Here is a 7,690-nt window from a genome sequence, read left to right as displayed (position 1 = left end):
ACATCGCAGTGAATGCACATATGAAGCTTGTATTCGTCGTCGCCATACTGGCGTATCACCCGGCGTGATGGTACGGGGTGCCATTGGTTACACGTCTCGGTCAGCTCTTGTTCGCATTGACGGCTCTTTGAACAGTGGACGTTACATTTCAGATGTGTTACGACGCGTGGCTCTACCCGTCATTCGATCCCTGCGAAACCCTACATTTCAGCAGGATAATGCACGACTGCATGTTGCAGGTCCTGTTCGGGCCTTTCTGGATACAGAAAATGTTCGACTGCTGTCCTGGTCAGCACATTCTCCAGATCTCTCACCAATTTAAAACGTCTGGTCAATGGTGGCCGAGCAATTGGCTCGTCACAATACGCCAGTCACTACTCTTGATGAACTGTGGTATCGTATTGAAACTGCATGGACAGCTGTACCTGTACACGGCGTCCAAGCTCTGTTTCACTTAATGCCCAGGCGTATCAAGGCCGTTATTACGGCTAGAGGTGGTTGTTCTGTGTAGTGATTTCTCAGGATCTATGCACCCAAATTGCGTGAAAATGTAGTCACATGTCAATTCTAGTATAATATATTTGTCCAATGGATACCCGTTTAAGATCTGGATTTTTTCTTGGTGTGGCAATTTTAATGGCCAGTAATGTAGATTATACTGAGATAGGGATCAATGGTCAGAATTGCCTATTTATTATGTTGTAAACATACCAAGGTGCACCGAATAACAACAACGAAGAACACAGCAATTGTTCAAAGCGATGACCGCCAAACTCAATGCGGTTCTGCCGCACTCTCGCAGAGATCGTGGGTGTCTGCTGACACCCGAACAGGCAGCCGGTGATAAACATCATACAGCACTGACCACCAACAGACATACACTAAGCAAGGTAGGCTCATAGGATGTGTGTCATGTGACGACCGCATGCATCACCCGGGCTCATTAAACTGTGCCGCACACTCACCACTATCCGTGGTGTGAGTTGTCCATAGCATCACACAGTGTGTCATGTGTCCACGATGAGGGGTATTACTGTGTACAGTGCACGATGCGTAATCAAAGATGGAACGTTATCACGAGAGTTAGCATACACGAATTTAATGTACAGTGCGGTAGATTGTAGTGGCCGTATAGCAGCTCAAATGTACAGAGAACGCTTTCCCAACAGGCGTCATCCAGCAGGAAGAACTTTAACTTCGTAGATACCAACTTACGAAAGACGGGGTCGTTCACACCACGGAGAGCCCGCCAAGGTTCCCGCCAAAGACATGGCGGCCGGTGTGGCCGAGCAGTTCAAGGCACTTCAGTCTGGAACCACGCGACAGCTACAGTCGCAGGTTCGAATCCTGCCTCGGGCATGGATGTGTGTGGTGTCCTTAGGTTAGTTAGGTTTAAGTAGTTCTAGGGGACTGATAACCTCAGATGTTAAGTCCCATAGTGCTCAGAGCCATTTCAGCCAGCCAAAGACATGTCCGCACACCAGACTTTAAGGAGGTGTTGCTGGATCGTGTGGCCGACAACGTAGCAAAAAGCACCCGTCAACTTCCTTGTGAAAGCGCACTTCGAACGACACAGAGTGGAGAGTCATGCTGGATCAAATGTTACACCCCTATCACAAAGGACTCAGATCACAATTTAATAATGATGAATAGTAGGCTGAAGTTTAACAGACTAGTCAGGAAGAACCAGTACGCAGGAAAGTAGGATACGGGAGTACTAAGAAATGAAGACGTAGGCTTGAGGTCCTTCGAGACTGTAGATACTGCGATATTGAATAGTTGAGTTGACAGATCCTTAGAAGAGGCACAGAAATCTGTAAAAAGGGCAATCACGGAAGTTGGAGAGACAGTCATAAGTACAAGGAAGGTAACTGCGAAGAAACTTCAGCTGATCGACGAAAGAAGGAAGTACAAAAATGTTCCGGGATATTCAGGAATACATAAATACAAAAAAAAACTTAGGAATGAAATAAATAGGAACTGCAGGGAAGCTAAGGCGAAATAGGCACGTGAAAAATGTGAAGACATCTAAAAAGAAACGATTATCGAAAGGCCTAACTCAGTATATAGAAAAACAACCAGTATTAGAATCAGAATTTAGAAGAGGTCTGGAAGACTTAAAATAAAATAAGGCAGAAGGAATAGATAGCATTCCATCGAAATTTCTAAAATCGCTAGAGGAAGTGGTAACAAAAATGTTTCAAATGGCTCTGAGCACTATGGGACTTAACTTCTGAGGTCATCAGTCGCCTAGAACATAGAACTACTTAAACCTAACTAACCTGAGGACATCACACACATCCATGCCCGGGGCAGGATTCGAGCGTGCGACCGTAGCGGTCGCGCGGTTCCAGACTGTAGCGCCTAGAAGCGGCAAGTGGTAGCAAAAGGATTATTCTCGCTGGTGTGTAGAATGTATGAGACTGTCGATGTATCATCAGACTTCCGGAAAAAAATATCATCCACGCAGATACAACACTGAAAGAGCCGACAAGTGCGAGAACTATCGCACAATCAGCTTAACAGTTTATGCATCCAAGCTGCTGACAAGAATAGTACACAGAAGAATGGAAAGGAAAGCTGATGATCAGTTTGGTTTTAGGAGCACAGCGTTGTAAGGTAGTGAGACATGAACCATGGGAAAACCAGAACAGAAGAGAATTGAAGGCATCAGAGAGGCAGTTCTGACCTTGCGGTTGATAATGGAATCAAGACTGAAGAAAAGTCGAGACACGTTCATAGGCGCTGTCGACCTCGGAAAAGCTTTCGACAATGAAAAATGATGCAATATCTTCGAAATTCTAAGAGTAATAAACGTAAGCTCTAGGAAAAGACGGGTAGTATACAATATGTACAAGGATGAAGAGGAAACAATTAGAGTGGAAGACCAAGAACGAATTGCACAGATTAAAATGGGTATAAGATGGGAATGTGGTCTTGTGTCCCGCTGTTCAATCCATACATCGAAGAAGCAATTAGGGAAACAAAAGAAAGATTGAAGATAGGATTAGAATTCAAGGTAAAAGGATATCAGTGATAAGATTCGCTGATGACACTGCAAGCCTCAGAGAAAGTGAAGACGAATTGCAGGATCTGCTGAGTGGAATGAACACTCTAATGAGAGCAGAATATGGACTGAGAGTAAATCGAAGGCAGACGAAAGTAATGAGATTAGCAGGAATGAGAACTGTGAGAAACTTAACATCATAATTGGTGATAACAAAGTAGATGAAATTTAGGAATTCTGATTCCTAGGTAGCAAAATAAACGCATGACGGACGGAGGAAGAAGGAAATAAGAAGCAGACAAGAACTAGCAAAAAGGGTATTCTTGGCTAAGAGAAGTAAACTAGTATAAAAATAGGTCTTAATTTGAGAAAGCAATTTCTGAGAGTGTACGTTTGGAACACAGCGTTGTAAGATAGTGAAACATGGATCGTGGGAAAACCAGAACAGAAGAGAATCGAAGAATTTGAAATATACTACAGAAACATGTTGAAAATTAGGTAGACTGATGAGGTAAGGAATGAGGAGGTTCTCCGTAGATTAGGCGAGGAAAGAATGTATGAAAAACACTGACCAGAAGAAGGGACAAGATGATAGGACATCTGTTAAGACATCAGGGCATCATTTCCATGCTACTAGAGTGAGCTGTAGAGGGTAAAAGCTGTAGAGCAAGACAGAGCTTGGGATAAATCCAGAAAATAATTGAGGATGTAGGTTGCAAGTGCTGCTCTGAGATAAAAGGTTGCCACAGGAGAGGAATTCGTGGTGGGCCGCATCAAACCACTCAGAACACTAAAAAAAAAAAATAACCGTAAAGGACATGTTCAAGCACAGTGACCAATGGATTTGTTCTCTGTGTTCACTTCTGTCAATGGATGATCCACCGTAATGCTGTAGTGCCGACCTTGATTGTGTTTTCAACAGCCACAACAGCCATGTTTGGAGTAAGGACATTCCCCACAGTTTTAGGAGACTGTACTCCTTGTTGTTCACGAAGGATGTGGTTTCAGTACGATGGTGCACCAGCCCACTTCACTGTTAATGCCCGTGAGCACCTGACCAACACGTACCATCATCGCTGCTTTGGAGGGGAAGGCCCTGTTCCACAGCCAGTGTGATCACCGGGTCTTAAACCTTTGGACTTTTTCCTCTGGGATTATGTCAAGACTTTGGTATGTGCAACCCCTGTAGAGCTGGGTGAGGACCTGATTGCTAGGGTCCAAACTGCCTGTCTCCTGATACAACAGACACCACGAATCTTTGAGAGAGTGCATGCATTGAGACTGGCGGTCGTCTCTTTGAACAATCACTATGAGCTACGCTTGTTGTGTGGTGTACATTGTGTATTTCCACAACACAATAAATACGCATTTCCGACCATTGGTTCCCCGTCTCAGTATAATCAATTGTGGACCCACTATCATCTGTTTCAATTTGACCCAAAATGGTTGAGACGCACTGTACTATACGAAATAGATTTGTATTATGCGATTATGCATTGACGTCAGCTGTTTACTGCACATGAAAATTTGTACCAGGCTATGATTCGAACCCATCCCACTTATCGCGAGCGATCGACCTAACAATTCGGCTATCCGAGCACACCTCCATGACCGATTCTGACTTCCGTCACTTAGTCACAATCGTTATGCTTGCACTATTTGTTATTCCCGCACAGACGTGGATGCATCATTCATGGTTGCAATGTCTGTGTTTATACAGTGTCTGTATCTTCACAATAAAATGTCCTTCAACATAGATGCATGTCTGAAGGAAATTGTGTTCTGAAGATACAGACACTGTATAAACACAGACGTTGAAACGAGCAATGATTCATATATTGTGGAGTCAAAACAATTTATATGGATAAAGCATTTAATCTGATGTACTTTCCCGATTTTGAACTAATGCTGTACTTCATATGACTCAGTTTATGTATTTAAAATTTTTCCCTCTACTAGGGAAAGAAACCAGCTTAATCATCACTAGTTCGCAACGTACACGGATGAGGCAAAAACATTACGACCACCTACTCAGTAGTATGTTGGTCCACCTTCGGCAAGCAGTAAAGGAACAATTCTGCGCGGCATACATTCGTCAAGTCCTTGATAGGTTTCTGGAGGTTTGTAGCACCGGACGTCTTCGCACGGGTCACTCAATTCTAGTAAATTACGGGCCGGCAGTTTGTTGGCGCTGAGCGGGCGCGTCCCAGATATTTTACGTCGGCTTCGGACCAGCCGAATTTGGTGGCCAAGACATCAACGTGAGTTCACTGCCATGCTCCTCAAACAATTGCACCACGGTTCTGACCTTATGACACGAACAACTGGCCTGCTGGAAGATGCAATCGCCGCGGAGGACACCGGCATGAATGGCTGCAAGTGGTTCACAGTTGTCATTGTGCCATCGATTACTACCGCAGGTTCCACGGAGGCCCAGATGAATATGCCCCATAGCATAACACCGCCTCCATCGCCCTGCGTCTGTGGCGCGATGCGATTGAGAGTAGCTGTTCGTCCGAGTGATGGCCTGTCCACACAAGGTCGTCGACCTCCTGTAATAAGAAACGTGAACCATCCGATCGGGCGATACGTTTCCATCGATCCAGTCTCGATAATCCCCTAACCGCTGCAATCGCAACTGACGATGTCGTTGGGTCAGCATGGAAAGAGGTAGGTATACTCTGTGGCCCCACGTTGAGCACTGTGCACTGAACTGTGTGTCACGAAGCATTTGTGGCTGCACCAGCATTGTACTCTGTCATTAGATTTGCCACCGATCGGCTCCAAACCTGGCTTAGAATGCGGTCAAGTATCCAACCTTCACGTTGTGATGAGGCTTGGACGTCCATCATCTCGCCACATACTCGTGGTTTCACTGTCCTACAAATACTCTCCAGAGACACTCACGACAGTAGCACGTGAGCAGATGACAAGCTTCGCAGAGTCCCAGGCGCCAGGCCATAAACATCTGCCTTTTTTGAGAGCCACTTACGTCTGGGAATTTCCAAATTTCCTCTCCGTATGGTCGCTGAATGATCCCTTGTTCGCCTCTGCTCCACTTACATATTTCCCTTACTGCATTGCGAGTCCGCAACGCTACCAGGTGGCAATCAAACTCGCGCTGGTTCAAAATGGTTCAAATGGCGCTGAGCACTATGGGGCTTAACATCTGAGGTCATCAGTCCCCTAGAACTTAGAACTACTTAAACCTAACTAACCTAAGGTCATCACACACGTCCATACCCGAGGCAGGATTCGAACCTGCGACCGCAGCGGTCGCGCGGTTCCAGACTGAAGCGTCTAGAACCGCTCGGCCACTCTGGCCGGCAACTCGCCGTGGGCAGTGGTCATAATGATTTGGCTCAGCAGTGTATTTTGCGCACTCTCTGTATTCGCACTTTTCCAGTTTTAGGGGCTAGCACATAGTTAACAGCGCCACATCCCCGATTATCAATTTCATATTTCAGTGACTGGATGCCTTTCCTGCCACCACAGCACCTGTTGACGTAACACTAGAGAGCAACACGTGATCGACGTGTGGTTGTGAATCACGCAAATCTATACTGCATATTTTCGTATTTTGACTGTTGGTGTTGTGTTTCCGAGACATAAATGGATAACAACGCTGACAACTGCTTGGACTGGAATGGGAAACTGTTCACTTGGGCTGGTCTCTGTACCAGACAAACGTACACTCACATACCCAGGTAATCGATTTGGACCTGGTTTATCTAAACCTCTCTCTCGCAAGTCGTCGCTGTATTGGTTAAGCTTTACTGTCCGACTATCATATTTTGACTGCTTGTGCTGTGTTTCTCAGACATAGATTTAGAACTACCCCGACAATTGCTTACACTGAAGTGGGAAACTGTTCACTTGGGCTGGTCTTTGTACCAGATGAACTGGCACCAACCTGCCCAGGGAATCGATCTGAGTCTGGTTTATCTCACTCTCACTTGCAAGCTGTCACTGTGTTGGTTAACTTATACTATATCAGTATTTCTAACCTCCTGGAAAGAGTTACGCATTGCTCCTGCATGTGGGCTGATATCAGAAATTCCATCATTTGCAGTACCATCCTGCCCTGCCGACCACCAAAACTGCTGCACCAGTAAGGATATTAAGCATTGGAAATAGCAACATATTTCTAATTGCGCTTGTACGCTATAGCAAGAAGATCTTGATTTTTTTTTTGGTGCTGTTGGGGAGTGGGGGCGGGGGGGGGGGGGGGCAGATGTATACATAGCGCGAAATTTAGCATACAGAGCTACCACATCTGGCAAAAACAATGGCTCTAACTCGGCTGGGGATCAGATCAAACTGAGTTCGGATGGCAGATATGGATACGTAGTTCTACGCTGCTTCAACAATACGAGCCAGAGGTCATCAGTTGTACTGGCTGGAAAGTGATGGCGTGCCGATCTCTGAGCAACTCATGACCACATGTTTGCAATGGGTGACAGATGTGAAGAACGTGCTGGCTAAAGTAGAGTCTAACACCTAGGTATCGAGGCAGATGAGAACAGCACGGACAACATTTGGGCTTGAATTATCTTATTGAAAGATAACGCCATGGGGACCTCGAAGATAGGGCACGGCCGCTAGTCTTAACATGTCAAAAATGTTACGGCTGCTGTCCAAACCACTGGCTATGCGACTCATAGGTGACCGTCTTGTGTACCA

Source organism: Schistocerca serialis, chromosome 4 (assembly GCF_023864345.2).
Source record: "Schistocerca serialis cubense isolate TAMUIC-IGC-003099 chromosome 4, iqSchSeri2.2, whole genome shotgun sequence".
In the NCBI taxonomy this organism is placed as follows: domain Eukaryota; kingdom Metazoa; phylum Arthropoda; class Insecta; order Orthoptera; family Acrididae; genus Schistocerca; species Schistocerca serialis.
The sequence above is the reverse complement of the archived record's forward strand: the minus strand, read 5'-3'. Positions refer to the sequence as shown.